The sequence below is a fragment of the Gigantopelta aegis genome, chromosome 5 (genome assembly GCF_016097555.1).
Source record: "Gigantopelta aegis isolate Gae_Host chromosome 5, Gae_host_genome, whole genome shotgun sequence".
In the NCBI taxonomy this organism is placed as follows: Eukaryota; Metazoa; Mollusca; class Gastropoda; order Neomphalida; family Peltospiridae; genus Gigantopelta; species Gigantopelta aegis.
This window is the reverse complement of record NC_054703.1, coordinates 14,262,919-14,273,804: the sequence shown is the minus strand read 5'-3', so window position 1 is coordinate 14,273,804 and position 10,886 is coordinate 14,262,919.

The following is a 10,886-nucleotide window of genomic DNA, read 5'->3' as shown; positions in this document are numbered from 1 at the left end:
ATCCAGATCATTTCCTCCCACCTGCAATACCACTACCCTTGGTTTATATCCATCCCTCTTCATTCTCTCAATCAATTTCCAGACAGTCCCAATTTTCCCCCCCGATTGATAATACATGGAATGGCTCTCATTGGTCCAAATTAATGACATGCCATTAATCGGACATGACGATTGGTTAACCTATCATAACAATTCTTCGTAGAAATAACGAAGATTAACGACAAACTTAATTATTGCCGAATATTGCCGAAAATTATACATCGCTACAACAAAAATTACGTAAATAAAATAAACAATTCTAACTTAATTATCTTCTCAAATGATATCCCAAAATACAATATAACATTATTATTGTTTAACCCCTCCCCAAATATTACACAACGTGATATTAACTATAAAATCCAAGCTTAAACATTACAACATTATATGGTCTCATGCCACTGTTTGGAAAATCAATGGATCTGAATGATCGTTCCTGTAACTTTACCCATCAATAACCTGATTCATAGAAGGCTGATTTAAGTGCAAATAGGGTGCTAGAAGATGTTAGTATAAGAAGTTCAGAAACCAAGAATAAAATTAAGAAACCAAACATAAGTAGAAAAAGGACAGACAACAAATCAGATTATTCAGGAAAGTATTGGAAATATACAAATTTGTTACAGTATATTATATCATCACCACACTTAACACGTTCACTAACCAGACTACGATTATCCTGTCATAGTATATTATATCATCACCACACTTAACACGTTCACTAACCAGACTACGATTATCCTATCATAGTATATTATGCGAAACGGGTCGACGTCATAATATACCTTATGATCAGAGAGTTTGTACATTATATAATATAAAAGTTATAGAAGATGAATGTCACTTTGTTTTAATTTGCCAAATGTATAGAGATTTAAGACAACAGTATTTAAATAGATTTACAATAGATGGCCAAATATCCAAACGTTTTATAGGCTAATGTCTTGTGATACCACTAAAATGGTTATTAATTTAGCAAAATATGTACATCTTGCTATGCAGAGACGCCAGTTATTGTAATAATTGGTTTCTTATCTGTTCTTCACAGCTTTCGTGTATTTTCTTCAACTAGCCTTCTTACTTACTGAGTCAGTGGATCTACATTTAATTTGTATTTGTCATTGTATGTTTGCTATAAGTGTTATGTAATACTTTATGCAATAAACATGTTCTTCGTCTTCTTCGAGGCGGTTCGATCCTGCAACGCAAGCACCTCAAGCGAGCACTCAACCGACTGAGCTAAATCCCGTCCCGATGATAAATGAATCAATGTGCTCTAATGGTGTCGTTAAACAACACAAAGTTTAAACTTTAAACAATGAAACAGAAACTTCCATTACATCCTACTTCAAACATGGTTGAAAGGTGAGGGAAATTTCAACCCAAGACTATACGTTGTGTACTATATTATTGCTTCAATATCTGGCCTTGGTAATGGAATGCCCCAGCGCGTGCTGTAACCTCACCGTGGTGCAGGAATGTAACATTCTCTTTGAGAATGGCCAATACAGCACAAATTGAAATTTTGAGTAAAAGTTCAGTATCTATCTGTGATATTTGTATTTTTGCACAATTCTTTACACTGTTTTTATTTAAATCTTGAATTTTTATATTGGATGTTGATCATCACCTTATTTGTTTGCATTACCATAGTTTGACACCCAATAGCCGATGTATTTTTCGTGCTGGGGTGTCGTTAAACATTCATTCATTCATTCATTGGTAATGGAATGGTAACGTGAATGAACGTAACAGACAGACAGACAGATAGTCAGTCAGACAGCCAGATAGTTTATTAAAGTCTCACTTCATTACAACATAACACAATTTAGCATATTGATTATACTGAACAGTCTTTGACAGTCAATTACCACTGAGCGTAAATTATTATTTCTCCCGTTTGGCCGCGAGTACTCTACTGTCATAACTATCTTATTAACGGAATTAGAAAAGAAAACGGGAGAGTGAGGCTAATTTTCTGTATTGTAGGCTGATAGTAGGACTATTATTAAAATGGCAATAGATTCAAAATCGTAAGTTAAATTATGCTCGCCAGCCAGGAAGAAGTTTGTTTTGTTTAACGACACCACTAGAGCACATTGATTTATTAATCATCGGCTATTGGCAATTCTGACTCGTAGTCATCAGAGGAAACCCGCTACATTTTTCCATTACCAGCATGGGATCTTTTATATGCACCATACCATAGACAGGATAGCACATACCACTGCCTTTGATATACCAGTCGTGGTGCACCGGCTGGAACGAGAAATAGCCAAACGGGCCACCGACGAGGATCGATCCTGGACCGACCATGCATCAAGCGAGTGCCTTACCACTGGGCTACATCCTACCCCCACGCCAGACAGGAGAGTAGTAAGAACAATGAACGTCTTATTGTGGGCGCTACTCATAAGTAGTGTGGCAACCACTGGGCTACATCCCGCTCCTCATCAGACAGGAGAGCAGTAAGAACAATGAACGTCTTATTGAGGGCGCTACTCATAAGTAGTGCGGCAACCACTGGGCTACATCCCACCCCCACGCCAGACAGGAGAGCAGTAAGAACAAGGAACGTCTTATTGTGGGCGCTACTCATAAGTAGTGCGGCAACCACTGGGCTACATCCCACCCCCACCCCAGACAGGAGAGCAGTAAGAACAATGAACGTCTTATTGTGGGCGCTACTCATAAGTAGTGCGGCAACCACTGGGCTACATCCCGCCCCACGCCAGACAGGAGAGCAGTAAGAACAATGAACGTCTTATTGTGGGCGCTACTCATAAGTAGTGCGGCAACCACTGCGCTACTCATAAGTAGTGCGGCAACCACTGGGCTACATCCCACCCCCACCCCAGACAGGAGACAAGTAAGAACAATGAACGTCTTATTGTGGGCGCTACTCATAAGTAGTGCAGCAACCACTGGGCTACATCCCACCCCCACCCCAGACAGGAGAACAGTAAGAACAATGAACGTCTTATTGTGGGCGCTACTCATAAATAGTGCGGCAACCACTGTCGTAACCGGGTGGGGGAGTGGTCATGGGGCAAAATCCTACCCCGAATCACCCCCTTTCTTCCCCACACTACGTTAAATATTTTTCTGTCGCCCTATTACATGACGGGCTGGTGATCGTAGAAATAAATTGAGGTCGCTATGGTAGGTATTTACGGCGATAGTAGAGCTAAGATCGCTTCGAGCACCGGGCTGGTGATCGTAGAAACAAATTAAGGTCGCGATGGTAGGTACTTACGGCGATAGTAACGCCAAGATCACGTCGTGGAACGGGCTGGCGATCGTAGAAACAAATTGAGGTCGCGATGGCGATAGTAACGCTAAGATCACGTTGTGGAATGAGCTGGTGATCGTAGAAACAAATTGAGGTCGCGATGGTAGGTATTTAAGGCGATAGTAACGCTAAGATCACGTCGTGGAATGAGCTGGTCATCGTAGAAACAAACTGAGGTCGCGATGGTAGGTATTTACGGCGATAGTAACGCTAAGATCGCTTCGTGAAACGGGCTGGTGTTCGTAGAAACAAATTGAGGTCGCGATAGTAGGTACTTACGGCGATAGTAACGCTAAGATCGCTTTGTGGAACGGGCTGGCGATCGTAGAAACAAATTGAGGTCGCGATGGCGATAGTAACGCTAAGATCACGTTGTGGAATGAGCTGGTGATCGTAGAAACAAATTGAGGTCGCGATGGTAGGTATTTAAGGCGATAGTAACGCTAAGATCACGTCGTGGAATGAGCTGGTCATCGTAGAAACAAACTGAGGTCGCGATGGTAGGTATTTACGGCGATAGTAACGCTAAGATCGCTTCGTGAAACGGGCTGGTGTTCGTAGAAACAAATTGAGGTCGCGATGGTAGGTACTTACGGCGATAGTAACGCTAAGATCGCTTTGTGGAACGGGCTGGCGATCGTAGAAACAAACTGAGGTCGCGATGGTAGGTATTTACGGCGATAGTAACGCTAAGATCGCTTCGTGCAACGGGCTGGCGATAGTAGAAACAAATTGAGGTCGCGATGGTAGGTATTTACGGCAATAGTAACGCTAAGATCGCATGTATATATGTACACTAATACCACAATACGCTGTAACACTAATCATGTGCATCTGACAAAAAAAAAACCGGCCTCGGTGGCGTCGTGGTTAGGCCATCTGTCTACAGGCTGGTAGGTGCTGGGTTCGGATCGCAGTCGAAGCATGGAATTGTTAATCCAGATACCGACTCCAAACCCTGAGTGAGTGCTCCGCAAGGCTCAATGGGTAGGTGTAAACCACTTGCACCTACCAGTGATCCATAACTGGTTCAACAAAGACCATGGTTTGTGCTATCCTGCCTGTGGGAAGCGCAAATAAAAGATCCCTTGCTGCTATTCGGAAAGAGTAGCCCATGTAGTGGCGACAGCGGGTTTCCTCTCAAAATTTGTGTAGTACTTAATCATATGTCTGACGCCATATAACCCTAAATAAAATGTGTTGACTGCGTCGTTAAATAAAACATTTCTTTCTTTCTGACAAAAAACCCCCCAACAAAACGCTAAAGTTTAAACAGCTTTTATCATATTATAGAATTTACTCCTAGTTATTTATTTCTCAGCCTATTAATTTCTAAATTACACACAGAAATATATGTGTTATTTTCAAAACACTGTTATTTTTCTTCTTACGTGAAACCAAACTTTAATTATTTACCAATATATATATATATATATATATATATATATATATATATATATATATATATATATATATATATAATTGTAGCACTATAGACATCGTTCAGTGTATTGTTTGTGATGCTTTTGATAAGCGTTTTAGTAATTAACAAAGCAAAAATACGCCAATTATTAATCTTACTTACAGATATAATTCACCAGTTTTCAAGCACATTATATTTTATTATTTCTTTCGTTTTATTTCCACTCATTTTCGTGCTTATATCCAATTAGGGTTCAGGCACGCTGTCCTAGGCACGCCATCAGCTATCTGTGCTTAACTAATGTCTGCAGAATCGCCGGCGTTCATTTGGAGTTACCATACTTTCTTGCTTGACAGCTACCACCATTTTACTTGATGGTGTATTACTAGGACAACCTAGATAGCAATATATAGTGTGATTCGAATGTTAACCCACAAATCATTTAAGTACTGACTTTAGGATACGGGACGGACAAGAATGTTATATTAATATCGTATGTCGTATGTTTAAATATTGTAGGTTTTTTTCTCCAAATATTAAACACTTACTTAAAAGTACGTCTGTTGATAAGATAACATAATAATGTCAGATTCTTTGTGTAATTTTTACATTAGTAGGCCCCATTTGTTTTAAATTATCGTCAACTAAAATGTGTTTTACGAAGCATGTCGAAACATTCCGTAACTGTTCGTTTGTTTGTTATTTTATTTTGTTTGTTCTAATAATACTTATTATTAATTGACCACAATACGTGGCAAAACACATTTATACTGTTCGTGTATTTGTGAGTAAACTGATTTCATGTTTTAACAATTAACTCGTCTCAACCACAATACATATGCGAATCCGCCATATCTTTTCTGCCAAAATCCTATTTAAAAAATTCACTGCATTATCGTTTGGCACGGTAATGTATGGAATGCATTTTCAAAAAGTATATCAGTAAGATCCCCATCATACGATATTTACGAAAGTAAGATTAATTAGGCTTTTTCTGCATTCGTCGCAGATCTGTTACCAATTTACTCCGATTTTTTATTTTCTTTAACGCAATTTCACTTCCGCTACACAATTGTGACAATTATTCTTTGCCGTCATATGGGACTCAATCTGTAGGTGATTTGACCTTGTCTTACGCGCTTGATATTACACAGAGGGTGCCTATTCTTCTGGTTGAGGTTATGTTTGCAATTTGAGGTTATCTTGAGCTTATACTCAAAGATGGTCAATTTTCCCGTTGTGGTGCACTGGTTGGAAGAAGAAAGAAAAACAACAAAACAATCAGCTGAATGGATCAAAGGTGGGCTATTTCTCGTTCCCACCAACTGGTGTTAAAACGACCGTGGTGTGTACTATCCCGTATGTGGGATGGTGCATATAAAAGATCGATTGCTGCTAATCAAAAACGAGTAGCCCATGAAGTGGCGACAGCGGGTTTCCTATCTCAATATATCTGTGGTCCGACGCCATATCACCATAAATAACATGTGATGTGTGCGTCGTTAAATACATCATTTCCTTCCTTCTTATCTGTTTTACACATTCGTATACATGTATGTTTTTTGCACTCAATTAAATATATATATATATATATATATATATATATATATATATATATATATATATATATATATATATATATATATATATATATATATATATATATATATTTATGCTCATTTTATGCAGATATCAATGTAACGCCATATCATTCTGGCACAGAAGGTGCTCCAACAGTTTTATGATGTCCATGTACTACTGGACGCACCAAATACATTTTATGATATACATATGGTGGCTATATCTACTAAATACCATGCACCACTGACCAACTTGATGGACAGTACTATTCCATAGTTTGATCTTGTTCATGTCTGACTTGACGGTTGTGGTGACAGTTCTCATGACGGGTGCCACAGGTGAGGCAGGATATGCTCATCTTTCGCGAACATCTGTTTCCACAGTGATTCATGAGTACATGCCATCACAGCTATATATATTCCAATGAGCTCTGTCCTGTGCTAGTTTTGATTTAGTAAGCTGTTCTTGGAGTGGCAGTCCTTATTTTGGCGGGGTCTAAAGGATGCATTGTTCAGTAATGATTTCGGGAGTGGCTGGGCCGTGGACCAGGCAGTCATGGAACCAAACCCTATTTTGCCATATGCCCATTCGACTCTGGACAGAATTATCGTCTTGATTATTGTCAAGACCTGGCAACTAAAACGGACAGAAAGAAACATTCGATTTTAAACACACACTTTATTACATACTGCACACACACACACACACACACACACACACACACACACACACACACACACACACACACACACACACACACACACACACACACACACACACACACACACACACACACACACACTACACACACACACACACACACACACACATACATACATACACACACACACGCACACACACAAACATACATACACACACACACAAACACACACACAAACACACACACACACAAACATACATACACACACACACACACATACATACACACACACACACACACACACACACACACACACACACACACACACACACACACAACATACATACACAAGGATACACCCCACATACCTTGCATTCAGCTCACAATGTTAGTACCTTCACACAATTCCATGCACTTCCAAACACACAGATAACAAAATATATGCTAATAATACACAGACAGGCCACCTAAATCATCACTAAAATTAATAAAGTCCTTCACTGTTCACTTAAGCTAAACAAAAACCCTAGCAAACAATTTGATCATTAATCATTCATGACATCCATCACGGTGAAGTTGATGTCAAGCACGGCAACATTACATTGATATCTCCTGTTGACGACGATAAATCGTTGCATCAGCTACGATGACGACAGGTTACGTCATCTGCTACAACGACGATCGGTTCTCAGCAATCTACTTCAACCGTACGACGATGGCGCACGTACCATAGCGTGGTCTATAGCTTCCGCCCGTCACTGAAATTGTATAAACCGTATAACCATCGGCAAGATTTCCGAACGTTCATTCAGGCTTAGGTTTAGGGTTATGGTTAGTGATAGTATTAACATGTATGTTGGAGCGTTCGAAAGTCTTTCCTAACCATCTTGATATGTGTATTCTCTGAATATACATTGTAAAGATATACTATTATAACATAACTAATTGATTATACTAGCACAACGTATATATTCACAAAGCAACCTTTTTTCAATATTTTACAATATACCAAAATACATGTATTCTCATAACTATACAATGACTAACATTCATAGAATTACATGTATCTAAAAATCACAGGTCTATTCACGGTTACACATAAATCATATAGCTCGACGCTCTGTTCTACAACACTAGTGAGTAAATATGATAGCCACTCTGAACAAGACGTTGCACGAACCCATATACCATAGGTTAAACCTGCTCCTTTCTGATTGGTCAACTCTTATCTGCAATGCATATACTTCCTTGAGCGAAGCGCCAGTGCTACATACTACTACAGACTTTCCACTGAAATGCACATGTTATACGAGTGTAATACAGGTAACCAGTCTAACCAGACACTACTACAGACGTGCCACTGAAATGCACATGTTATACGAGTATAATACAGGTAGCCAGTCTAACCAGACACTACTACAGACGTGCCACCGTAATGCACATGTTATACGAGTATAATACAGGTAACCAGTCTAACCAGACACTACTACAGACGTGCCACTGAAATGCACATGTTATACGAGTGGTAGCCATCTAACCAGAATCTACTACAGACGTGCCACCGTAATGCACATGTTATACGAGTATAATACAGGTAACCAGTCTAAGCAGACACTACTACAGACGTGCCACCACAATGCACATGTTATACGAGTATAATACAGGTAACCAGTCTAACCAGACACTACTACAGACGTGCCACCGTAATGCACATGTTATACGAGTATAATACAGGTAACCAGTCTAACCAGACACTACTACAGACGTGCCACTGAAATGCACATGTTATACGAGTGTAATACAGGTAGCCAGTCTAACCAGAATCTACTACAGACGTGCTACCGTAATGCACATGTTATACGAGTGTAATACAGGTAACCAGTCTAACCAGACACTACTACAGACGTGCCACCGTAATGCACATGTTATACGAGTATAATACAGGTAGCCAGTCTAACCAGACACTACTACAGACGTGCCACCGTAATGCACATGTTATACGAGTATAATACAGGTAACCAGTCTAACCAGACACTACTACAGACGTGCCACCGTAATGCACATGTTATACGAGTATAATACAGGTAGCCAGTCTAACCAGACACTACTACAGACGTGCCACTGAAATGCACATGTTATACGAGTGTAATACAGGTAGCCAGTCTAACCAGACACTACTACAGACGTGCCACCGTAAATGCACATGTTATACGAGTATAATACAGGTAGCCACTAACCAGACACTACTACAGACGTGCCACCGTAATGCACGTTATACGAGTATAATACAGGTAACCAGTCTAACCAGACACTACTACAGACGTGCCACCGTAATGCACATGTTATACGAGTATAATACAGGTAGCCAGTCTAACCAGACACTACTACAGACGTGCCACTGAAATGCACATGTTATACAAGTGTAATACAGGTAGCCAGTCTAACCAGACACTACTACAGACGTGCCACTGAAATGCACATGTTATACAAGTGTAATACAGGTAGCCAGTCTAACCAGACACTACTACAGACGTGCCACCGTAATGCACATGTTATACAAGTGTAATACAGGTAGCCAGTCTAACCAGACACTACTACAGACGTGCCACTGAAATGCACATGTTATACAAGTGTAATACAGGTAACCAGTCTAACCAGACAGTAATAATAATAATATAATAAACTATATACAACATACTAACCTTGACTTGTGACAATTATGAATAAACGTTTTGTCGTATATATATTTATGTCAACTCGTCATGTATGATCCAAACCGGCGTGCACACAGAATGTCAACGGACAAAATGTCAACGGTCAAAATGCAAACGGACAGAATGTCAATGGACAGAATGTCAGCGGTCAAAATATGTCAGCGGTCAAAATGTCAGCAGACAGAATGTCAACGGACAGAATGTCAACAGACAGAATGCCAACAAACACAATGTCAACAGACAAAATGCCAGTGGTCAAAATGTCAGCGGTCGAAATGTCAGCAGACAGAATGTCAATGGACAGAATGCCATATGACAGAATGTCAGCAGTCAAAATATGTCAGCGGTCAAAATGTCAACGGACAGAATGTCTACAGACAAATTGTCAGCGGTCAAAATATCAGCGGTCGAAATGTCAGCGGTAAAAATGTCAACGGTCAAAATGCCAACGGACAGAATGCCATATGACAGAATGTCTACAGACAGAATGTCAGCGGTCAAAATGTCAGCGGACAGAACGTGATGTACTATCTGGAACGCAATGTCTCCGGGTAAAATGTGTTACTGTCAATGGGTTATTTGTTTACAAATCAACAAGACCTGTATACTCGAACGTAACGTTTTAATAAGATCTATTTAAAATGTGTGACGTCAAAACAATTTGTGTTAATCGTGATCATGTCATATTACCGATGTAGGCGACTTTAGTACTGTGATTTACTAAAAATCGAATTAAAATATTATATTAGAAGTGTTTAGGATAAATAGAATTCACCAAGCGTGTTCTCTAATATGTAAAATATCGCCCTCGTCTAGTTAATCGTCATTTGAGCCGGCAAAGCCTCGACAAATACAGATTGACAGACTCAGTTGATATTTTCCAAAATGTGATTTGCGATTTACCAATACCCCCCCCCCCCCCCCCCCCAAAAAAAAAAAAAAAAAAAAAAAAAAAAAAACCCACGTCAACTTTCAAATTTCACTTCTGACCCCAATCGTCCTTCAAGATCTTTGGTGGTCATAAAAACTACTGTAATACTGAACTACCGGTTGTAATGTTTGCCCAATTAATTCACTATTATCATTTAACAATTCACACAGCTAATATATCTAACAGTTTTGGCAATTGTAAATTCCTTTTAGAGTTCCCCTACATGATCTCACCCTCTCTCTCTC